General features: G+C 39.1%; 1 protein-coding gene and 2 pseudogenes across 2 annotated transcripts in view; 2 read left to right on the top strand and 1 right to left on the bottom strand.

Moving 5' to 3' along the window:
• The window catches only part of SNX6 (sorting nexin 6), a 92,291-nt gene that overhangs the window by 13,116 nt on the left and 53,152 nt on the right, over positions 1-26,023 (top strand). The gene's annotated exons all lie outside the window — the stretch shown is intronic.
• On the bottom strand, positions 11,861-12,707 carry LOC119530935 (annotated as a pseudogene).
• LOC119530934 lies at positions 19,644-21,829 on the top strand (annotated as a pseudogene).

The following is a 26,023-nucleotide window of genomic DNA, read 5'->3' as shown; positions in this document are numbered from 1 at the left end:
CTGCCCTGCCGCCTATGTGGGAACTGACTCCCAGGGGTGTAAATCACCCTGGCAATTCAGGTTATGACTCCTGGGGATGAGCCTGGATCCGGCATTGTGGGATTGAGAACATCTTCTTGACCAAAAGGGGGAAATGAAATGAAACAAAATAAAGTTTCAGTGGCTGAGAAATTTCAAATGGAGTTGAGAGGTCACTATGGTGGGCATTCTTATGCACTATATAGATATCCCTTTTTAGGTTTTAGTGTATTGGGATGATGGGAAAGTTCTTGTAACATGGTGGCAAGGGTAGCACAACATCGTGAATGTGATTAATCCCACTGAAATGTATGCTTGGTGTTTCGGTTTGCTAATGCTGCTGGAATGCAATATACCAAAAATGGGTTGGCTTTTTCAGTGGGGATTTATTAGTTTACAAATATACAGAAATTGACAGTTTTGAAACCATGAAAATGTCCATAGTAAGGCATCAAAAGGAAGAAACCTTCTGTAAGAAAAGGCTGCTGGCATCTGGGATTCCTCTGCCACATGGGAAGGTACGTGGCAATGTTTGCTGGTTCTTCTCTCCTGGACCCTGGGTCTCTCAGTTTCTGTGGGCCCTTGCTTCTTCTGGGGTGTTTTCTTTCCAGGCTTCTTTGTCTCCCTGAACTCTCAAAGGACTCCAGTAAAGGATTAAGACCCACCTTGATTTGGATGGATCTCATCTCCATGAAAACAGCCTAGTCAGAAAGTCCCACCCACAGCAGGTCTGCACTCACAAGAATGGATTAAAAGAATATGGCATTTTCTGGGGTACAAAACAGTTCTAAACCAGCACATTTCACCCTCTGGAGCCCCAAAAGACATGTTCTTGCCATATACAAAATATACTCATTTATCACTATCACCAAAGCCTTAAATCATTTCAATAACAATATTACATACAGAGTCATCAAAATCAGTTAAAAAACTTGGTTTCATATGCAGCACCCATACCTGTGTATGGTTTGTCCTAAGAATTCCCTTCTGGCTGTGGACCTATGAAACTTAGAACAAGTTATCTGCTTCCAATATACAAAAGGAGGGACAGCCATAGGATAAACATTCCCATTGCCGTAGGGAGAAATTGATAGGAAAACAGGGGTAACTGGATCCAAACAAGTTCCAAAAACCTGCAGGGCATTCTTCATTAGATTTGAAGGTCTGAGAGTCATTTATAAGATGACGTTTTATCCTCGAGGCTTGAGAGAGCAGCAGTCCCACCCTCTCCAAGGGCTTGTGCAGTGGCCCTGCCCTCTCCAAACGCTGGGGTGAGGCCTCAAATTTCTCCAAACACTGGGGAGACCAGCTTGTTCTCAGCCCCACCCTCAAGCATCTGGGTGGCAGCTGTACTTTTCTGTCATCTCAGGGGCACATGCTTAACCCCTCAGAACAGTGGGGTGGTGGCCAGGCTTTCCCCAATCCCAGGGGAATGTGTTCTACCCTCTTTGAGGCCTGGGGCAGCAGCATTCTTCCTGAACAGGGGGGCCATCAAGCTCCTCTCAATTTCGCAGGCATCTGAGAGCTCTGAGGCCGCAGCACTCCCAGACAATGGAGCGGGGGGTCCACCCTTTGCAAACCCAGGGGCAAACTCACCCTTTCCATGTGCATGGGTGGGTCTTTGCTCCAACCTCAATTTCCATGATTCTGCCTTTGAATTTATGTTTCCTTCAGTCTGTCCCTTTTCTGTCCCGAATAGTCCAGTCTGGCAGTAGTTCTGTTCATACAGATCTTGCAAAAAACTTGGTTTCATATGCAGCACCTAAGGATCCCAACTGTCAGACAATAGACTTACCTCACATCCTTTCTGGATAATTCCATTTCCAATCCTGGCTTGTCCTGGAACGGCTGAATGGTTCCATGTTTGGTTAAATCCTCACATAGGGCACTATTCTCTGGGGACTCATTTTCCAAAAGCTCAGAATTTTCCAAACTATCAATATCTGGTTTCTTTGTACCCAGGAGTCCATTCTTAGCCTATCCCTTGCATTTTACCATAAGTTGCAAGGAGAAGCCAAGCTGCATGTTCCACAGTTAGTTTGAAAATTTCCTCAGCTAGATATCCAAGCCCGTTGCTTTCAAATTCTTTCTTCCATCCAACACCAGTACTCAATTTTGCCAAATTCTCTGCCACTTTAAAACAAGGATCTCCTTTCTTCCAAGTTGGCAATGACCCATTCATCATTTCTGTCTAAGGCCTCACAGAAGTAGAAGTACCTTTAGTGTCCTTATTTCTACCAATGGTCTCTTCAAAGCAGTCTTGGCCTTTTCTGTCAAGCATCTCACATGTCTTTCAGAATCTTCCACTTATCCATTTATAAAGCTGTTTCAGCATTTTTGGTATTTGCCAATCACAGCACCCTGCTTCTCTGGTACCAGAATCTGTTTTGGTTCATTAAAGCTGCTGGAATGCAGTATACCAAAATTGGGTTGGCTTTCTCAATGGGGATTTATTAGTTTACAAATTTACAGTTCTAAGTCCATGAAAATGTCCAAATTAAGGCATCAAGAGGAAATCTTCCTTCTTGATGCCTTGTGAGGAAAGGCTGCTGGCATCTGGGGTTCCTCTGTCACATGGGAAAGCATGGTGACATCTGCTGGTCCTTCTCTCCTGGGCCCTGGTTTTAAAATGGCCCTCTCAGTTTCTGTGGGTCCTTCTTGCTTCTCCCAGGGCGTATTCTTTCTAAAGTCTCTCTCCTGTGAGTTCTCTCAAAGGACTCCAGTAAAGGATTAAGACCCATCTTGAATTGAATAGGTCACATCCATGGAGACAACCTAATCAAAAGGTCCCACCCACAACAGGTCTGCACTCACAGAAATGGATTAAAAGAATGTGGCATTTTGTGGGCTACATAACAGTTCCAAACCAGCACACTTGGGAATGGTTGAGATGGGAAAATTCCTGTTATGTTTCCACAGTTTAAAAAAAGGGGGGAGATACAGCTAAATAAAGCAAAGCATGATCCTGGTCTAGATTTAACCATGAAGGAGAAAATGCCCAAAAGGTATTACTGGGACATGAGAGAAATTGGATTATATGCTATAAGCTTTAATCTTATAATTATAAGACTATAAGTATAATCAATAAAATTGATCAATGTTAAATTTCTTGAACTTGCTAACTACTTAAGGTGGATACATAAGTGAATATCCTTGTTCTTAGGAAATGTACGTGGAATTACATTTGAGTAATTATTAAGTGTTTAAGGAGCATTATGTACACAACCTACTCTTAAATGTTTAGAAAATAGATAAATAGAAAGAATGATATGGCAATTATAGTAAAATCTTGTAAGTTGGCACATCTGGGTATCTGAGTAGGGATGTGTTGGAGTTCTCTGTATGGGGTTTGTATTACTTTGTAACTGTCCTGTAAGTTTGAAATTATTTCAAAGTAAAATTTTTTAAAAAATCACATGTTACAAGGGAAAAAAAAGAGCGAGAGAGTTGAAGACACCAGCAGGAACGATACTGGGGTGATACATCATGAAGTAGATTAAAAAAGGAGTGAAGGAGAGAGGCGACTGCCAGACTAGAAATAAATAGAAAGGTCACAGGACTGGAGGTGTCAGTAAGGTCAAGTTGTAGATGTAGTAAAAGTGGCAGATAGAAGAGAATAGGAATCACTTAATTTTGTGTTTTATTACATAAGTTTTATTGTCTTCCTACAGATTTTTTGAAGGCAGGGTTTCTAGTTCACTTTATAACCTTCATAATACCTAGCACAGTTGTTTGCATGTAAGTTCATTGAAAAAAGTGTATTAAACAAATACATATTGATGTATTACCAAACGAGTAAAGTGGTACATTTGTTCTACCAATAGTATTAACTCTGATATCCAAGAAACACATAGGTAGCCAACATTGGTATGTATTAGTAATACAGATGAAGTGTCACCGACATGTGATAATGTTTTGTTGTTTCTGGTATGTTATGTGAAAAGAAATTTATGGTTGCAAATGCCAAGTTCCAGAAATTATATGTATAAATAACCATTGATTTGATTGCTTAGTATACCAGGCATACATAAATAATAGAAACGCCGTATCGCAGGACTTCCCAAATCATAACTGAGCTAGGAGTTAGATAGGTGTGTAATTTGGTTTAATGGAATTTGCTTTTGTCTATCTCATAGGGTTTTCGGTGATTGTACTTTAATTACCTGAGAACAGTTTCTTAGCCCAGTTAAGGTTACCAGCTTTCTTTCTTCTCTATCCTCTTTCCCTTCCATTCAACAAATATTTTTTCAGGGCCACCACTGGGAATATAGCAATAAACCAAATAGGCAAAAATCTGTGTCCTCAAGGAGCTGACATTCCAGTCAGGAAGGAACATTTAAAAATAAGTAAAATATGTTAGATGGTGAATAAGTGCTATGAAAAAATGAAGGAATTGTTTGGAAGGGAGGTTGAATTGGAATTTTAGGTAAGGTGGCCAGGAAAAGCCTTACTGAGAAGGCAACATTTGATAAAGACTTGAAGGAAATGAGGGAATGAGCCATGCAGATAGGTGTGTTCCAGGCAGGAGGAATAGTAAGTGCAAAGACTCCTGGGATGAGAGTATGCCTGTGTGTTCAAGGAATAAAAAGGAGACCATATGGTAAGACTGCAGTGGGCCAGAAGTAATATTACATTAGTCAGAGAGATACCATCAGTTGCAGATTTTATAGGTCTTGGTGGGCCATTGTAAGGACTTTGGCTTTTCTCAAGTGGGAACCCCTTAGGTTTTGAGCAGAGAAATGATTTCTAATTTAATGGGACCATTCTAGTGGCTCTGTAGGGAATAGATTGAAGAGGGGCAAGGACAGAAGCAAGAGACCATTTGGGAGGCTGTTGTAATAATACAAATTAGAATTTTCCTTCTTTCTCTCCTCCCTCCTTTGACTCCCTTTCTTTCCTTCTCTGTCCTTCCCTCCTCTTTTTCCATCCCCATTCACTGTCCATCCATCCATCCATCCATCCATCCATCCATCCATCCATGCATCCCTATCTCCATACATTTGCTTTTCTGGCAAAAGATGAACATCTGTTTTTTTAGGAATGTTCTGAGGCAGGTACCTTATAGTAAACTAGTCAATATAGTGAGTAGTAGTGAATGTCTTCTTTGCCAATTATGTGTTGAGAATTAATCTGTCAGCAATAGGGCAGTGTCTTTGTTTTTTTCTGATAATATTCTGTTTGTGTTGCTTACTCCATATTCTCTGTCCTAGTCCTTGACCAGTGACACAAATTTTTAACCTAGTCAGTCTCTGGCAAAAGAAATATAAAGTTTGTCAGCCCAGATAAGGATTAAACCAGTGAATGTAGTCTAATTAGAAACTTTCTCAGACAAACTGAACTCAATAGTTAGAGAAGGTTAATTAAATGTCTGTAAATCACAAGTTGTTTGCTCTGACTTTCCCTTAATAAAAACTCTTTAAAATTATTTACTTTTCTTTAAACAGAATAAAGTCTATCTGGAAAATTTGCGTACATTTTATGTGAGTAATACTTAATAAAGAGATTATTATATGCTATACAGTATAATATTTTATCAAATCTAAGGTACAATGGATTGAGAGATATATCTTTTTTTATGTACCACTAGAAAGAAAAATTTTGCCATTCAGACTATAACCTTGCTACATCCTTATATTGGATATGTTAAAATGTGAAAAAATATGCATATAGAATTGATAAAATATGATAGCGTATTAACTTTCACTGAAAATTCTGTATTATTTGGGGGCTGATTTCTTTTCAGAGTCTGGCTTTCCCGTTATACATCTTAGTTACTAGAAACAGAACTTTAAAAAAAGCCTTAGTATGCAAAGCTAATCTTATTGTCAAAAAAAAATCCTTTATACCTACTTTTCTCCAAAAGCTCAGGAAGTGGGAAAGAATTATTAGGTGTGTAAAAGTATGTAGGAATTGACTATAGGAAGATGCAATATCAGAATAAACACTTTAGCTGATTTTTTGAACTTATCATGTAAATTAAAGAAGTCAGAATCTCACAGTCACCATTTTGCTTTGACCACATTTGTGATCCATTCACATGTTCCTGTGATCAGTTCTAGAATCAGATGTTAAATTTAAGAATGAGAAAAAAAAAAAAAAAAACCTTGTAGATCAAATTATTAACCGTTAAGGTTGAATGGATAGCATATAGGTATACAAGAGAGAACTTAGAAAGTAAAGAAATAGAGGCATAAAAGTAAAGTTGTTAAAGGGGAATGAGGGAACTTTTGGGGGATGTTAGAAATGTTCTATTTCTTGATTATGGTGATAGATGGGGGTATATATATTTGTTGCAACTCTTCAAAGTGTATACTTAGACTTCTGCATTTTATTATGTGTAAATTATACCCCCCCAAATTGACTCCAAGTTCAAAAGTGTTAAATGTATAATATAGGGATATTCTATATTGATAACATTTGCAATAAAAAAGCTGAGTGTTATACTATCCAAAAAGGGGGTGGGAGGGTAGTTTATTTGGTATACAAGGATAAGGAAATGGGAGAGAAAAATATTTTAATAATTTGGAATAGTCTTAAATTGGAAGACTAAATTAATAGGTACTCCAATGTAGAAATCCCTGAAAAGTGTGTTTTCCAACACACTTGGAAAAAAAACAAATCCAAAAACAAAAATATAAATATGAAATCTGGCAAAATATTTTATATAATCTTTAAAAATGAAATATCAACAGTTGAGATGAAATTTTGACAAAATGTAAAGGCAAGAAAAACCCTGAAAATCTAGATTGGTGTTCCTAATTACAGATTTTAAGTCCCTTCCCCTTGAAGATTCTGCTTCAATAGGTCTGCAATGGGGTCTGGGATTCTGTATTTTTATAACCAACCAGGTTGATTATCATTTGTGTTCACGTAATGTTTAACTAGCCAATGAAAACATAAGAGCCCACCTGAATAGTCCAGGATAATCTAACTGTCTCAAGATCTTTAATCACATTTGTAAAGTCCTTTTTTGCCATATAAGATAACATTCACAGGTTCCAGGGATTAGGATGTGACTATCTTTTTTTTTTTTTTTTTTTTGGTAGAAACATAAAATGTTTGTTTAAAAGGAAAAAGAAAACACAAAAAAATGACAAATGCCACAAATCTCATAAAATCCTGAGAAGTATCATATGTTTTTTTTTTATTTTGAAATAAATTCAAAGTTATAGGAACAGTTGCAAAAACAATACTAACCCCATACACAATTCCATCATACCCTGACACCCCTCCCCTGATAGCTCAATCCACCAACTTTAACATGCTGTCAAATCACTATTTCTTTCCCTCCTTACCTCCCTATCTATCATCCATCATCTATTGCTCTGTCTTCTGAACATATGAGAGCTAGCTGCACACATCCTTGAACATACACTATAATTCACATATACACTTCCCATGAACAAGAACATTCTTTTATGCAATCCCATTAAGCGCAGCTAAGAAGTACAAGAGATTCAGCAATGATACAAAGCTTACATTCTATACTTCCTTTTCCTTGTATCTCAACTGTGTCTCTTTGAGCCACCTGTCCTCTATCCCCCAATCCCATCCCAGTTCATCCTTGGCATTTAATTGTCAGCTATTTCGGCTGTCTTTTTTTTTTTTTCAGTTGTGGAAACATATGTACAGCCTAAATCTTCCCATTCCACCCCCTCCCTAGCCTTCCATTAGTGGGATTAATCACATTTAGAATGTTGTAATGCTCTTTCCCACCATCCATTACTAGAAATTTCCCTTCACCTGAAACAGCAACCGTACACTCATTTCTTAACTCCCCATTGCCCCTTCCCCCATTTCTCTTAACCCAAACTCTACTTTTCATCTCTATGGTTATATTCTCTGATAACTTCTTTGTGTTTACTGTGGGGCTTAAAATTAACCTCTTAAATCCATATCAATCTTGTTTTCCTTTGATACCACCTTCACTTCAATAGGACACATAAACTATGTTCCTATACTCCTTCATTCCCCCACCTTTATATAGTTGTCTAAAATTACGTATTTTACATTGAGTTCAAAACCACTGATTTGTCCTTAGAGTTTGTGTATTTTATATCATGTAGGAAGTAAATAGTGGAGTTACAGTTCAAAAATTGACTTCTATTTGTATTCCATTGTGGTTGGAGAATGTGCTTTGAGTATATTCAATTTGTTTTTGTTTTTTTTGAATTTATTGAGGCTTGTTCTATGTCCCGGCTTATGGTCCCTTCTGGTGAAAGATCCGTGATCACTAGAGAAAAATGAGTGTCCTGGTGATTCGGGATGTAAGGTACTATATATGTCTGTTAAAATTCTCTGTATCTCTTTCTCCTTTCTTTGTTTTTCTGTTGGTAGGGCTCCCTTTAGAATCTGAAGTAGGGCAGGTCTTCTATGGGCAGTCTCTCAGCATTTGTTTGTCTGTGAAAAATTTAAGCTCTCCCTCAAATTTGAAGGAGAGTTTTGCTGGATAAAGTATTCTTGGTTGGAAATTTTTCTTTCTAAGAATTTTAAATATGTCATGCCACTGCCTTCTCACCTCCATGGTGGCCGCTGAGTAGTCACAACTTAGTCTTATGTTGTTTCCTTTGTATGTGGTGAATTGCTTTTCTCTTGCTGCTTTCAGAACTTGCTCCTTCTCTTCAGTATTTGAGAGTCGGATCAGAGTATGTCTCGGAATGGGTTTATTTGGATTTATTCTATTTGGAGTTCGCTGGGCATTTATGCTTTGTGTATTTATATTGTGTAGAAGGTTGAGGAAGTTTTCCCCAGCAATTTCTTTGAGTACTCTTTCTAGACCTTTACCCTTCTCTTCCCCTTCTGGGACACCAATGAGTCTTAAGTTTGGACGTTTTATTTTATCTATCATATCCCTGAGATCTGTTTCGATTTTTTCGATTTTTTTCTCCATTCTTTCTTTTGTTCTTTCATTTTCTGTTCTGTGGGCTTCTAGGACACTGAGATGTTGTTCGGCTTCCTCTAGTCTTGTGTTGTGAATATCCAGAGTCTTTTTAATTTGGCCAACAGTTTCTTTTATTTCCATAAGATCTTCTATTTTTTTATTTACTCTTGCAATGTCTTCTTTATGCTCTTCTAGGGTCTTCTTTATGTCATTTGTATCCTGGGCCATGGTCTTCTTGATGTCCTTTAAATCCTTTGCCATGTTTTCGTTCCTCGATTGTAGTTCTTTGATTAATTGTGCGAGGTGCTGTGTCTCTTCAGATATCTTGATTTGTGTGTTTGGAGTTGGATTCTCCATATTTTCTGGTTTTATCATATGCATTAAGATTTTCTGTTGTTTTTGGCCTCTTGGCATTTGCTTTGCTTGGTAGGGTTCTTTCAAGTTGAAAAAAAAAAATACCTATCTAATTTTTCAGAAACACAGTTTGGTGGCATACACTTTAACTAACCAGCAGATGGCATCTGTGAGTCACCTGTACCCCTCAAGTCAGTTCTCAACCTTGTTCCCGTGGTGTGTGGGGAAATGATTCTTGTGGGGTTCAGTTGGAGAACTCAGTGTGGGTGTGTTGCTGGAGCTGTCCGCCCTGAATGTGGGGCATGTATATCGGTGGCCAGGGAGGAAGGACAGCTTTAATATTCAAATCCCCCAGGTTCCTGGAGATTCAAGGCCGCCACAAGAGTCTAAGCCTTCATTTCATTTCAGCCCCAGACCCTCTCTCGCGCTGTCCCACAAACCACCAGACTTGGCATATTGTCCCTGGGTTCTCCGAGCAGGTCCACCTGCCCAGCCGCGATTCTCCAGGACCTCTGCCGAGGGAATGCCGTGCTATGTCACCAGTGCGCGCCGTCCCTCAAGGGAAGCCCCGGGCCACCGGGCCGTGCCGGGGCGCTTTCAGCCTGATGCAAAGATGGCCAAATGGGGCATCTCAACCCCCTCCTCCTCGCACAGTTCCTCCTTCCCAGCTGCAGGACAACTGGCGGGGCTCTGGGCTGTGGGCATGGCCCCAGGCAGGAGTTTATCCAGCCCTCCGGGGAGCCAGCTGCTAGCCGTGGGGTTTCTTTCTGCTTCCGGCTCTCCCCTCCATTCCCCCGGCCCCAAGGGTATCTGCAGCGGGCTGTCTTCCAGGCCAGACACTGAGAGGCTGGCCCAGCCCCCTCTTGCTGTGTTTTACTGCGTGGTTCCCACTGTCGCAGCTGCAGCCACTCCTGGGTTTTTCCCTTTTTTTTTTAAAAGAGCCAGTCTGTCTCCAAATGCCAAACCCTGGCTTCCCCAGACCGCTGCGTGGCTGCAGGTCTTCCAGCCAGCTTACTCACTCGTTTCAGAATGCAGACTCCTGGTTTCACCAAGTATACGACCTCTGTGGAACTAGCAGACCTTGTCCAGCTGGCGCATCGCTGTAACCGGTATTCGGGGTCACTTTCTGATTTTTATCTAGTGTTTTTCACGGAGGTGTTTTTTTGCCCTGTCTCACCTAGCCGCCATCTTAGTTTCTCTATGATATGTTTTTTATTAACTGCCTGACATAACTCTGTAATACTTTTTTCCTGCTTTTTTTAGTAGCTTATTCTTGGGTCTCCTCTTTATATGATAAATAGTTTTGTAATGTTTTTCAGAAAGAGAATAGAAAAGTAATTCAGTGTTTCCTTTAGAATGGTTGATTGAAAAATATTTTCTTATCAGTAATTTAGATTAACATTTTTCTGCTTTACAACTTATATTCAGAATTCATTATTTGTAATGATATATAAATTTGTGTAAACTCCTTGTCCCCGTTATCTATTTCTGAATAACCCCAAAATTTTGTAGCTTAAAATAACAAGCATTTTATTTTATTTCACGACTTTGTAGGTTAGGAAATTGAACAAAGCATGACTGGCTGATTTTTCTGCTCCATTTTTTTTTTTTTAATTCAGTTTTATTGAGATATATTCACATACCGTACAACAGTCATCCATGGTGTACAATCAGCTGTTCATAGTACCATCGTATAGTTATGTATTCATCACCCCAATCTATTTTTGAACATTTTCCTTTTACCAGAAAGAGTAAAAATAGGAATAAAAAATAAAAGTAGAAAGGAACTCCCAAATCATCCCCCACATCCCACCCTATTTTTCATTTAGTTTTTGTCCCCATTTTTCTACTCATCCATCCATATAGTGGATAAAGGGTGTGTGATCCACAAAGTTTTCACAATCACACTGTCACCCATTATAAGCTACATTGTTATGCAGTTGTCTTTAAGAGTCAAGGCTACTGGGTTGGAGTTTGATAGTTTCAGGTATTTACTTCTAGCTATTCTAATACATTAAATCCTAAAAAGGGTTATTTATATAGTGCATAAGAATGTCCACCAGAGTGACATCTCAACTCTGTTAGAAATCTCTCAGCCAGTGAAACTTTATTTCATTTTATTTCATATCCCCTTTTGGTCAAGAAGATGTTCTCAATCCTGTGATGCCAGGTCCGTATCTATCCCTGGGAGTCATATCCTGCGTTGCCAGGGAGATTTACACCCCTGGGAGTCAGGTCCCTCGTAGGGGACAGGGCAGTGAGTTCATCTATTGAGTTGGCTTGGCTAGAGAGAGGTGGCCACATCTGAGCAACAAAAGAGGTACTCAGGGGAGACTCTTAGGCACAATTATACTCCATGTGGTTTTTTTTGTTTTTGTTTTTGTTTTTTTTTGTTAAAGCAGAAATTTATTAAAATGCTCTTACATAGTGTTTTCCAGACAAAAAAAATGTATAGTCTTCCACATTTAGGCAATCAACTCTGTTCTCAGAAATACCTTCTGAGAAGACAGAATTCTTTGCCCTCCTCCCAATAAGATAACTTGTTTATACCCCTGAAATGGATGCATTTAATTATACCACCTCTTACAGTAACATTCCCTTTGAGATTTACGACAGCCTCCAAACCTCTGCAGGGAGTGGACAGATGTGAGCAAAGAACCTTCCCCAGTTGCGATGCCTCGTGGCAGAGGTGTAGTGCGAGAAGAGACACACAAGACGGCAGCGGCTGCAGGAGTGCGTGTGCGCCTGGAGGGTGGCCAGGGGCAGAGCAAGGGCTTGCCAGGCGGCACCTTGCTGTGGAGCTTGGCCAGACTGGGACTGCATGGCCTCCAGGGCCGCCGCCTCCTCCTCATCTTTGGAGGCGGCCATCACCCCTTGGGGCTCCGGCTCTGGAAAGGCATTGGTCACCTTGCTGGGTGCTTTTCCCAAAGCCCCTGCTGTAATTTCAAACAGAGTCTTGTCGATTTCCATTTCTGCCTCTTCTTCCATTTCCCCCTGATTGTCCGTGCTTTCAAAAGTGTCCTCCAACATCTCTTCTATGATGCCAACCTTCATCATCTCTTTGGAGAGCTCCTGCATGATGGCCTGGATTTCTGGGATCTTCACAAGACTCTGCATGGCTTTCATCACTTCTGTGCTCTTCTGCAGGGAGCCAGCCACTCACAGAACCACGAGCTGGTTTTTCAACACCATGAGCACAGAGTTCATATGTGCTCTGGAGGCACAGAGCTTGCTCACGGCCTTCCTCAACCAGATCATCTTCTTGACCAGGACCATGCAGACATCCTTCTGGCCTTTCTTGGCAGCATCTTTCACAGAGCATTTCACTTTTTCTTCTTCCCTTGGGATCTCTTTTTTGTCTGTCAACTACTCTTATTTCCTTTCTTATCTTCAGTGACCATTCATTGATTGGCTCTTTTGGCAGCTTCTCCTGGGTTTTCCCAAACAACCCCATGGTGAACTGAACTTGGCTTCTCTATGTGGTTTTTTTTTTTTTTTTTTTTTTTTTCATTTTTATTGAGATTGTTCAGATAGCATACAATTATCCAAAGATCCAAAGTGTACAGTCACTTGCCCCTGGGTACCCTCATACAGCTATGCATCCATCACCACACTTAATTTTTGTTTAATTTTGTTCAATTTTTAGAAACTTTTCATTACTCCAGACAAGAAATAAAGTGAAAGATGAAAAAAGAAAAAAAGAAAAGGAAACTCGAATCCTCCCTCACCAACCCCCCTCAATTGTTGACTCGTAGTATTGGTATAGTACATTTGTTACTGTTTACGAAAAAATGTTGAAATACTACTGACTGTAGTATATACTTTGAAATAGGTATATATTTCTTCCCTATATGCCCCTCTATTATTAATTTCTAAGTGTATTGTCATACATTTGTTCTGGTTCATGGAAGCGATTTCTAGTATTTGTACAGTTGATCATGGACATTGCCCACCATAGGATTCAGTTTTATACATTCCCATCTTTTGACCTCCAACTTTCCTTCTGGTGACATATATGACTCTGAGCTTCCCCTTTCCACCTCATTCACACACCATTTGTCACTGTTAATTATTCTCACATCTTGCTACCAACACCCCTGGTCATTTCCAAACATTTAAGTTCATCCTAGTTGAACATTCTGCTCATACTAAGCAACCACTCCCCATTCTTAAGCCTTGTCCTATATCTTGGTACCTTATATTTCATGTCTGTGAGTTTACATATTATAATTAGTTCCTATCAGTGAGACCCTGCAATAATTGTCCTTATGTGTCTGGTTTATTTCACTCAGTATATTGCCCGTGAGGTTTTGTCATCAACCGATTTTTTTTTTTAATATGGTTTTGTTCACTCACCATACATTCCATCCTAAGTAAATAATCATTGGTTCTCTGTATGGTCATATATTTATGTGTTCGCCACCTTCACCACTATCTATATAAGGGTATCTACATTTCTTCCACAAGGCAGGAGGGAGAGTCAAAGAAGGTAGAGAGGCAAAAGAAAGAGGAAAAAAAATGACATCTAGGAAGCAGCAAAAGGAAAAATAACCTTAAATCAGAGTAGAATAAAGAATCAGACAATACCACCAATGTCAAGTGTCTAACATGCCTCCCCTATTCCCGCCTTATCTGCATTTACCTTGGTATATCACCTTTGTTACATTAAAGGAAGCATAATACAATGATTCTATTAGTTACAGTCTCTAGTTTATGTTGATTGCATCCCTCCCCCAATGCCTCCCCATTTTTAACACCTTGCAAGGTTGACATTTGCTTGTTCTCCCTCGTAAAAGAACATATTTGTACATTTTATCTCAATTGTTGAATACTCTAGATTTCACCAAGTTACAGTCCCAGTCTTTATCTTTCCTCCTTTCTTCTGGTGTCTCACATGCTCTCCACCTTCCTCTCTCAACCGTATTCATAGTTATCTTTGTTCAGTGTGCTTATATTGTTGTGCTACCATTTCTCAAAATTGTGTTCCAAACCATGCACTCCTGTCTTCTGTCCCTCTGTAGTGCTCCCTTTAGTATTTCCTGTAGGGCAGGAGTCTTGTTCACAAAGTCTCTCATTGTCTGTTTGTCAGAAAATATTTTGAGCTCTCCCTCATATTTGAAGGACAGCTTTGCTGGATATAGGATTCTTGGTTGGTGGTTTTTCTCTTTCAGTAACTTAAATATCTCACACCACTTCCTTCTTGCCTCCATGGTTTCTGCTGAGAGATCCGCACATAGTCTTATTAAACTTCCTTTGTATATAATGGATCGCTTTTCTCTTGCTGCTTTCAGGATTCTCTCTTTGTCTTTGACATTTGATAATCTGATTATTAAGTGTCTTGGCGTAGGCCTATTCATATCTCTTCTGTTTGGAGTATGCTGTGCTTCTTGGATCTGTAATTTTATCTCTTTTATAAGAGATGGGAAATTTTCATGAATGATTTCATCTATTATTGCTTCTTCCCCTTTTCCCTTCTCTTCTCCTTCTGGGACACCAGTGATACGTACATTATTGTACTTTGTTTCATCCTTGAGTTCCCGGAGATGTTGCTCATATTTTTTCATTCTTTTCTCCATCTGCTCCTTTGTGTGTAGGCTTTCAGGTGTTTTGTTCTCCAGTTCCTGAGTGTTTTCTTCTGCCTCTTGAGATCTGCTGTTGTATGTTTCCACTGTGTCTTTTATCTCTTGTGTTGTGCCTTTCATTTCCATAGATTCTACTAGTTGTTTTTTTGAACTTTTGATTTCTGCCGTATACATGCCCAGTGCTTCCTTTACAGCCTCTATCTCTTTTGCAGTATCTTCTCTAAACTTTTTGAATTGATTTAGCATTAGTTGTTTAAATTGCTGTATCTCAGTTGAAGGGTACGTTTGTTCCTTTGCCTGGGCCATAACTTTTGTTTTTCTTAGTGTAGGTTGTAAGTTTCTGTTGTCTAGGCATGGTTTCCTTGGTTATCCAAATCAGGTTTTCCCAGACCAGAACAGGCTCAGGTCCCAGAGGGAAGAAATATTCAGTATCTGATTTCCCTGTGGGTGTGTCTTAGAAAATTGCTCCACCCTGTGATGCCTCAGGTCACTGTGCTTTTCTGCCCAGCAGGTGATGCCTGTTAGCCTATAATTCTTGACTGGTGTGAGGAGGTATGGCTGTGTTCCCCCAGGCTCTGGGGTCTGGTTCTGAATGGAAAGGGCCCCACCCCTTTCCTCTTAGAGAATATAGACCCCCTAGGGGGAGGTCATTAGCATTTCAATGTTCTCTCTCTCTCTGCTTGTGCTGTCTCCACCCTTCTCTGAGTCACAGTCCTGGAAACTGAAAATGATGGGCTTTCTCCACTGAGCCGAAAAAGAAACAGATAGTCCCCTTCAGACCTAGTCCAAGGCGACCCTCCGGCTCTCCAAGGTCAGTCATCACCCCAAGCCTCCGTCTGTTTTTTGGGTATTCGTACCTGTAGTGAGCAGTTCACACTTGCTACTTAAAACCCCAGTTGGAGCTCAGCTGAGCTATATTCGCTTGCTGGGAGAGAGCTTCTCTCTGGCACCACGAGGCTTTGCAGCTCGGGCTGTGGGGGAGGGGGTCTCATGACTTGGATCCGCAGGTTTTACTTACAGATTTTATGCTGTGTTCTCGGGCATTCCTCCCAATTCAGGTTGGTGTATGATGAATGGACGGTCTCGTTTGTCCCCCCGCAGTTATTCTGGATTGTTTACTAGTTGTTTCTGGTTTTTTGTAGTTGTTCCAGGGGGAGCTGCTTAGCTTCCACTCCTCTCTATGCCTCCATCTTGCCCCTCCATGTGGTTTTGATGGGGTTACTTGGTGATATTCAGGTGGCAGCCAGGCTGGTCTCATGGGTCCAGCCTCACATACTAGGGTTCTCATTGTTTTGTAGTCAGATGAGGGTAGGGGTTGGAGACATCTGAAGTCTCAGTAGGACTGGGCATATAGAATGGTGCATTTACTACATATCTGGAACCTCACTGGCTCTTTTCCCTCTTCATATAGCCTCAGAACCTCTCCATGTGGTCTTTCTAGCAGAGTTGTTAGACTTCCTACATAGTTGCTCAGTGTTCAAAGAGACAAAGTGGAAACTGTCAATCCTCTTGAAAGATAGTAATCCAAGCTGGCCCAGTATCACTTCTGCTGTACTCTATTGGTCAGAGAATTCCCTGGTTGGCTCAGATTCAAGGGGAGAGGAAATAGGCCTGATCTCTTAATGGGAATTGTGGCAAAGTTTTTTTTTTTTGATATTCATTTTATTGAGATATATTCACATACCATGCAGTCATACAAAACAAATCGTACATTCAATTGTTCACAGTACCATTACATAGTTGTACATTCATCACCAGAATCAATCCCCGACACCCTCATTACCACACACACAGAAATAACCAGAATGATAATTAAAGTGAAAAAGAGCAACTAAAGTAAAAAAGAACACTGGGCGCCCTTGTCTGTCTGTTTGTTTGTTTGTTTCCTTTCCCCACCTTACCACTCATCCATCCACAAACTAGACAAAGGGGAGTGTGATCCCCATGGCCCCCCCAATCCCACTGTCCCCCCTCATAAGCCACATTTTTATACAATTGTCTTCGAGATTCATGGGTTCTGGGTTGTAGTTTGATAGTTTCAGGTATCTACCACCAGCTACCCCAATTCATTAGAACCTAAAAAGGGTTGTCTATATTGTGCATAAGAGGGCCCACCAGAGTAACGTCTCGGCTCCTTTTGGAATCTCTCTGCCACTGAAGCTTATTTCATTTCCTTTCATATCCCCCTTTTGGTCAAGAAGATGTTCTCCATCCCATGATGCCGGGTCTACATTCCTCCCCGGGGGTCATATTCCACGTGTGGCAAAGATTTTGTAGTTGATTTTGTTACACTGCAGTGATTGATTCCATTCCAATTATCTGTAGCTACCAAACAAACCACCCCAAAACATAGAGGCTTAAAACAACAATTTATTATCATCTTTCATGGTTCTTTGCATTGCCTGGACTCAGCTTGGCATTTCTTTCTTGAGGTTTCTCATTGTTTTGTATTCAGATGGTGGTGGGGGTTGGAGTCATCTGAAGTCTCAGTAGGTGCGTTCACCACATATCTGGAACCTCACTGGCTCTTTGCAAAATTCCTTAACATGGTTGACAAGGCTTTTCAAAGCATAGACCATACCTATCTTTCAACCTAATTCTTCCCACTGACCTTCATGTACTTTTTAATCAGTGACACTAAACTATTTTTTTTTTTGTTTTTTAAAGTTTTATTCACACACCTTATAATCCATCCAGTATGTACAACCAGTGGCTCTCAGTATAATCACAGAGTTGTGCTTTCATCACCACAATTGATTTTTAAACATTTTCATTGGACCTGAAAGAAAAAACCCATTATTGACACTTAACATTGGTGTAGTAGCTTTGTTACAGTTGATGGAAGAATATTATAATACCATAAACTATATCCATAGGTTGCATTAGGTGTATTTTTTCCCATATACCACACTATTATTAATACCTGGTAATGGTGACATACATTTGTTCTAGTTCATGGAAGAACATTCTTGTATTTGTACTATTAACTATCTTCATCATCCACAACAGGGTTCACTATGTTATACAGTCCCATGTTTCATCCTCTAGCTTTCCTTCTAGTGACATATATGATCCTAAACTTCCCCTTTCAACCACAATCACACACACATGATTCAGCACTGTTAATTACACTCACAGTAATGTGCTACCATCACTTTTATCCATTTCCAAACATTTACAATCAATATTATTAAAAATTCTGCACAAATTAAGCATCAGCTCCCCATTCTCAACCTTCATTCTGTCTTCTGGTAACATATTCTAGATATTAACTTCGTGAGTTTGCTCATTGTTTTAGTTCCTATTAGTGAGATCATACAATATTTGCCCTTTTGTGTCTGGCTTATTTCACACAACATAATGTCCTTAAAGTTCATCCATGTTGTCACATGCATCAGGACTTCCATTTCTTCTTACGAACATAGTATTCTGTCTTATGCCTATACCACATTTTGTTTATCTATTCATCAGTTGATGGACACTTGGATGGTTTTCATCTTTTGGCAATTGAGAATAATGCCACTATGAACACTGGTGTGAAAATCTCTGTTTGCATCCCTGCTTTCAGTTCTTCTGAGTACATACCTAGTAGTGGGATTGCCAGATCATGTGGCAGTTATATACTTAGTTTCCTGAGAAACTGCCAAATTGTCCTCCACAGTGGCTGTACCATTTTACATTCCCACCAGCAGTGAATAAGTCTTTCTATTTCTCCGTGTTCAGGTTTGCTAAAGCTGCTGTTATGCAAAATACCAGAAATGGATTGACTTTCATAAAGAGGATTTATTAGGTTACATATTTACAGTTCTAAGGCCATAAAAGTGCCCAAACTAAGGCATCAACAAGCATACCTTCACTGAAGAAAGTCCAGTGGTGTCTAGAACACCTTTGTCAGCTGGGAAGGCACATGCCTGGTGTCTGCTGGTCTTTTGCTCCTGGGTTTTGGTTTCAAAATGGCTTTCTCCAAAATGTCTCTTAGCTTCTCTCTCAGCTTCTGTGCATCCTTACTTGTTCTCCCAGGGAGTTTCTCTCTAAGCATCTGGGGGTCCTCTCTTAGCTTTTCCAAAGCAAACTCTAGGCTTCATCTCTTAGTTTAGTATCTCTAAATGTCCTTCTGTCTATATCTCCCAGCATCTCCAAACATCTGGGTCTGTGTCGGCTATTAGCTTCTCTCCAAAATGTCTTTCTCAGCTTCTCTGAGTTCCTTGTCTCTGTGAACTCCTTTAAAAGACCCCAGTGATCTAATTAAGACCCACCGGTTTGGGTGGGATCACACCTCCATGGATACGATCTGTTCAAAAGGTCTCACCTACAGTTGGGTAGGTCACATCCACATGGAAACAACCTAATCAAAAGGTTCTACCCTAATCAAAAGACTAATAAGTCTGCCCCACAGGATTGCATTAAAGAACATGGCTTTTGTGGGGGACATAATAGATTCAAACCAGCGCACTCCACATCCTCTCCAACACTTGTATTTTTCTCTTGTTTAATAGTGGCCATTCTAGTAGTTGTGAAATGATATCTCATTGTGGTTTTGATTTGCATTTCCCTAATAGCTACTGATATTGAGCATCTTTTTATGTGCTTTTTTTTTAGCCATTTGTATTTCCTCTTTGGAAAGATGTCTATTCAAGTCTTTGGTCAACTCTTGTTGAGTTGTAGGATTTCTTTATATATTTTGGATATTGTATTAGTAAGGGTTCTGTAGGAAAACAGAACCGATAGGAGAGATCTGTAAATATGAGATTTATAGAAGAGTCTCACACAGCTGTGGAGATGCCTGAGTCCAAATTCTGTAGGGCAGTATGCACGAGTCCAAATTCTGTAAAGCAAGCTGTGAGCAGGCAACTCTGATGAAGGTATTCTGTGAACCCCCCAAGAGAGGCTGGCTGGCTGAAGAGAAATTCCATAGGGTAAGCTGCGAGCTGGCACTCTGATGAGGGTCTTCAATCAGTTTCCCAGGAGAGGCTGGCTGGCTGGCTGAAGAAGTGAAAGTTCTCTCTCTTCTCCCATAAAAGGCTTCAACTGATTGGATTAAATCCAGCTGATTGAATTCTCATTATGAAACATACTCCCTTCCTTGATGTAATCAGTCACAGATGCAGTCAGTTGACTGATGATTTAATAAATCATCAGCCTTCTGGTTTATTAACCAGCCACAAATGGCCTAACAGGCCAGTGATTGCTTGACCAGACACCTGGATCACCTGGCCAAGTTGACACATGAACCTAACCATCACAGATACTAAACTCTTATCAAATAATGTGGTTTCCAAATATTTTCTCCCATTGAGTAGGTTGCCTTTTCACCTTTTTAACAAAGTCCTTTGAAACCCTAAAGTCTTCAATTTCTAAGAGTTCATTTATCTCTTTTTTTCTTTTGTTGCTTGTGCTTTGGGTGTAAAGTCTAAGAAACCACTGCCTGCCACAAGATCTTGAAGATACTTCCCTACATTTTTTTCTAGGAGTTTTATGGTCCTGGCTCTTATATTTAGGTCATTGATCCATTTTGAGTTACTTTTTTATAAGGTGTGAGATAGGAGTCCTCTTTCATTCTTTTGGATATGGATATCCAGTCACCATTTATTGAAGAGACTGTTCTGTTTCAGTTGAATGGACTTGGCAGCCTTGTAAAAAATCAGTTGAGGCTGTCTTAGCTGCCACTGCTGCCCAGGAATGATCTAGGCAGCAACAGGTGGCCCTGGCTAGCGGCCCTGAGTCACTTCTGCAGCCACCAAGAGGAGGGACAGTCACAGGCTCTGTGTCATCTTCCTCTCTGCCCCCCAGGGGCAAGAGGGAGCTGCTGCTGATGTCAGAAATACACTTTTGGGAAATACTTCTAAATCTGGACTGAATTTTTTTGTCTTCCTCTGTTTCAGCAGTCAGATTTTTTTTTTTTTTTTTTTTTAATGTTCTCAACTATTTGGTATTTTGTTGGAAGAACAAAGTTATACCCAGCCTAATATTCTTCATAATGAGCTTCAGGCTGGACATTCAGATAATAACAAACAGAATCATCTAGAAGGACAGATGAATTTCAGTGCAGATGCCAGTCAACAGAAATATGAGGACACAGACATCGCTGAAAAACTTAGAAGATTAAAATTCTTTGCTGGATTATAATAGGCTCTCAAAATCTAGAGAAAAAGGCTGAACGTGTCAAAGCTATGTGAGCCCAATGTTGTAGTCAAGTTTTGTTTATGAATTCAAAAGAAAATAAAGACTCCCTACTGTGGGATCAAAAACCAAAGAAGGCAGAGACCAGCTATACTGGAAAACAGTTAAAGCCTTTCGGTATGTTTATGACCATTATTTAGAAGATGCTAGTTGGTTTATGAAAGCAGATGATGGTACATATGTCATACTAGACAGTTTGAGATGGCTTCTTTCAAAATGTGACCCTGAAAAACCCATTTACTTTGGGAGAGGATTTAAGCCCTGTATAAAGCACGGTTACATGAGTGGAGGAGCAAGATCTGTATTGAGCAAGGCAGCCTTGAAGAGATTTGTTGCTACATTTAAAATGGACAAATGTACAGATAGTTCCTCCAACAAAGACTTTGTTCTGTGGAGATGCATGGAAATTATAAATGTAGACACAGGATTGTTTTGGTTTGCTAAAGCTGCTGGAATGCAGTGTACCAGAAATTGGCTGGCTTTTAACAATGGGGATTTATTGGCTTACGAGCTTACAATTCTTAGGCCGTGAAAAATGTCCCAATTAAGGCATCAACAGAACGATAACTTTCTCTGAAGACCGTTTACCAGTGAGCTTGAGCTCCTCTGTCAGATAGCAAGGTACGTGGCAACATCTGCTGGTCCTTCTCTCTTGGTTTCATTGCTTCAGTCTGGCTTCTTCATCTGGGGCTTCTTCTGTGAGCATCTGCTCTTATAAAGGACTCCAGAGTAAGAGGATTAAGGCCCACCTTGAATGAGGCAGTTCACCTCTGAATTAAAATAACCTAATCAAAAGGTCCTACCCACAATAGATCTACACTCACAGGAATGGATTAAAAGAACATGACCTTTTCTGGGGTACATACAACTTCAATCCACCACAGGGAGTTTCCAGAGATATGACTGGAAAAGAAATTTTCGTCTCTTTGGAACAAAACACCACTTAATCAAAGGTTATCTACCCAAAACTTTTTGATACTGGAATCATAACTATTATTCTCCTGTAGAGGGTTGCGAATGCAGTTCTTATCTTGCAGTTTCTTATCATTATGTTGACCTTCAAAAGAATTAGAATACCTTGTTTATCATCTTTGCCCATATGGTTATTTATACAGATATCAACCTGCCTTACCTGAAAATATACTAAGAGAAATAAGTGAAACATACAAAAGGATTATCCAAAAATAAAATTAGGGAACCCTTGAAAGAAAAACATGAATTAACAGAGGTAAAATGCCTGACGTTGTATTGAGGCAGGACTTCTGCATTTCTGATATAAAACACTGGAATGCCAGTGTGGAATTCTTTTTAAATGAACATTCCATATTAGAAAACTTTCATATGAATGACAGTAAACTGAAGCTTTAATGAGCTGTGAGGTCTGTTAAAATGTGTTTTTGATAGTTTTATATATATGTGTGTGTGTGTATATATATATATATATATATATGTATATATATATATATATGTGTGTGTGTGTGTGTGTGTATGTTTTTAAAATAGTGGCCAGGTAGAGGGACTACAGAACAAATTTTGTTGCCTGTTCCTGACCCACATGTATTATTGTCACTGAGAAACTAAAACAGTTAAATTTGCTAAAACTACACTTACCATATTAGTAACACACACAATGCTAAAAAGATCTGCCTTAAAGAAAATTTTAGAAGAAAATATTTTTTCTCAGTGTTGTTTGTAAACTCCAGACATGAGTTTGTAGTTGCAGTATGGCATAAATGATACTCCCCCCCATACACTGTCTAATGAAAATTTTCCTGTGATTATTTATAATTGGCAGTATTTCTTCCAGAAACAGGTGGCATACAAATGGCAGTTGTCTTAAAGTGCATTAATAAAACCATACTTTGAAATTTTAAAAAAAATGAATTGACCAATAAGTGAGCAGGTTTATTTCTGAACTCTCAATTCCATTGATCAGTATGTCTTATCTTTATGCCAGTACCATGCTGTTTTGACCACTGTAGCTTTATAATAGGCTTTAAAATCAGGAAATGTGAGTTCTCCGACTTTGTTCTTTTTCAAGATGTTTTTAGCTATTCAGGGGGCCCCTTACCCTTCCAAATAAATTTCATAATTGGCTTTTCTATTTCTTCAAAGTAGGCCATTGGAATTTTGATTGGGATTGCATTGATTCTGTAAATCAATTTGAGTAGAATTGACATCTTAACAATATTTAGTCTTCCAATCCACGAACATGGAATGTCTTTCCATTTATGTAAGTCTTTGATTTGTGTTAGCAATGCTTTGTAGTTTTCTGAACACAGGTCTTTTATGTCCTTGATTAATTTTATTCCTTGGTATTTGGTTCTTTTAGTTTCTGTTGTAAATGGAATTTTTTTCTTGGTTGCCTCAGATTGCTCATTACTAGCGTGTAGAAACACTACTGTTCTGTTGTTTTTCCATATAGCTGTACTTATTTATTTTTAATACATTTTTTTATTGTGAAATTTAACATTTACAGAACAGTGATAATTTTCAAAGTACAGTTTAACAAGTAGAGAGCAAATTTCAAAGAATGTTATGGGTTACAGTTCCACTCAGTTATTTCCTTATTGTGGTATATAATATATATACAGAAAAGTGATAACTTTCAAAGTATGATCTAATAGTTAGTTATATAGATAATTTCAAAGAATGTTATGGGTTACAGTTCCACCATTTCATTTATTTCCTTCTAGCTATTCTAATACCCTAGTGTCTAAAAAAAAACAATGTATGTATATATATTTTATAAAGATTCAGTATTCATAATTCTTTGTTAAATTCTGTCTTGTCTGTTGCTACCCCTTTTTCTCGTTTAATCACTTTCTTGATCTTCAGGGGTGTCTAGGCAGTAACCACCCTAACTTGTTCATATTAAGGGGTGTTCACATTATATGGGAAAGGAAGCTGCATCTGGTGGATGTTTTTAAAGAGGTTTTTGTCTCTGGATTTTAGGACTTGTCTAGCATAGGAGCGCTCTGGTAGATTTAAGTTTCTAAAAAATAAACTTAGTGAGTGAAACTTTTTATAGAGTCTTAAATAGGGACCTAGATATTTCGGAACTACTGCATACTTTGACCATTTGGGATATCTAGCTGGAGCTTGCATAAGAGTAACCTCCAGGATAGCCTCTCGACTCTATTTGAAATCTCTTAGCCATTGTAACCTTATTATTTGGCTACCTTTCTTTTCCCCCTTTTGGGGAATCAAGGCATTTTCAATCCCTTGATTCCAGCACCAGGCTCATTCCTGGGAGTTGTGTCCCATGTCACCAGGGAACATTACTGATTTTTGTGTGTTGATCTTGTATCCCACCATTTTGCTAAATACATTTATTAGCCCTGGTAGCTTTGTTGTAGATTTTGGGGGGCATTATAAATACAGAATCACGTCATCTGCAAATAGTGGAAGTTTTACTTCTTCCTTTTCAATTTAGATGCCTTTTATTTCTTTTTCTTGTCTAGTTGCTCTAGTTAGAACTTATAGCACAATGTTGAATAACTGGTGACAGTAGGCATCTTTGTCTTGTTCCCAGTCTTAGAGGGAAAGCTTTCAGTCTTTCACTATTGAGTACGGTGTTAGTTGTGGGTTTTTTATATATGCCCTTTATCATGTTGAGGATGTTTCCTTGTATTCCTATCTTTTGAAGTGCTTTTATCAAGGATACTGGATTTTGTCAAATGCATTTTCTGTATCAAACAATATAATCATGTGAATTTTTTCCCTTCTATTTGTTAATTGATTTTCTTGTGTTGAACCACCCTTGCATACCTGGAGTAAAACCCACATGATCATGGTGGGTGTATAATTCTTTTAATATGGTCTTTGATTCAATTTGCCAATATTTTGTTGAGGATTTTTGCGTCTATATTCATTAGAGAGAGATTGGTCTGTAACTTTCTTTTCTTGTGCTATCTTTATCTGGCTTTGATATTAGGGTGATATTGGCCTTATAGAATGAGTTAGGTAATGTTCCCTCCTCTTCAGGTTTTTGGAAGAGTTGGAACAAAATTGATACCAGACAAAGGTGATAAGTATTCTGTCCGATGTGCTCAAATGACCAGTTCCTGAGACACTGGGGTTTCAAAGAGAGAAAGTTTATTGCTAGGTGTGAAGCAGGAGATCAGATGGCCTATTGGTTTAAAAATCGGTCTCCATGAAATGTTCGAAAATAGATTGGGGTGATGAATGCACAGCTATATGATGGTGCTGTGAACAGTTGATTATACACCATGAGAATGGTTGTATGGTAAGTGAATATATCTCAATAAAACTGAATTAAAACAAAATTACATCTGTCTCCATGAACTGCAATAATTCTGATAGTTTTTGTAGTATCAAAAGATGGGCAAGTTTTAGGATAATAAGCACAGTGGCTCTAGATGATGTAATTAGAGGTGATCTGATTATTGAGCATGCACAGATTGATTGCATGCTTAGTCACAGAATATATGTAAAAAAAAAAATGGTAGCCATAATATAATGGGTGTGATTTTTAGTATTATAATACAGTATAGGTCACTTATAGGTTAAAGTCTAAGCTACTGTGCATGTTAGGCGGGCCCATTTTGTTTTGATCCAGCTTCATTTATCAGGATAACTTTGGAATTGGGGTAGGTTAGTTCTCGGCTAACCCAAGGCCCTTAATTAATAACATTAGGGGCTGTTTTTAGTGATCATAAGACTCTCAAGTTGAAAAACCAGATAAAATGGATATAAATGAGGGTCAGTCACAAAGTTTTCACAATCACAAGGGCACAAGATAAAGGCTATAAAATCATTATCAGAGATTAAGGCAGCTGGATTACAGTTCAGAGATTTCAAGTATTTCCCTCTGTCTATTCTGATATACCAGAAGGTAAAAAGGAATATCTAGTGATTCAGTAACCATAATCATTCCTTAAATCCTAACTTCTCATTTACAGAATTGGTATTAATTCTTCTTGGGATGGTTGGTAGAATTCACCTATGAAGACATCTGGTCCTGAGCTTTTCTTTGTTGGTAGGT

Source organism: Choloepus didactylus, chromosome 4, assembly GCF_015220235.1.
Source record: "Choloepus didactylus isolate mChoDid1 chromosome 4, mChoDid1.pri, whole genome shotgun sequence".
Taxonomy (NCBI): domain Eukaryota; kingdom Metazoa; phylum Chordata; class Mammalia; order Pilosa; family Megalonychidae; genus Choloepus; species Choloepus didactylus.
This window is presented reverse-complemented; position numbering and strand designations above follow the sequence as displayed.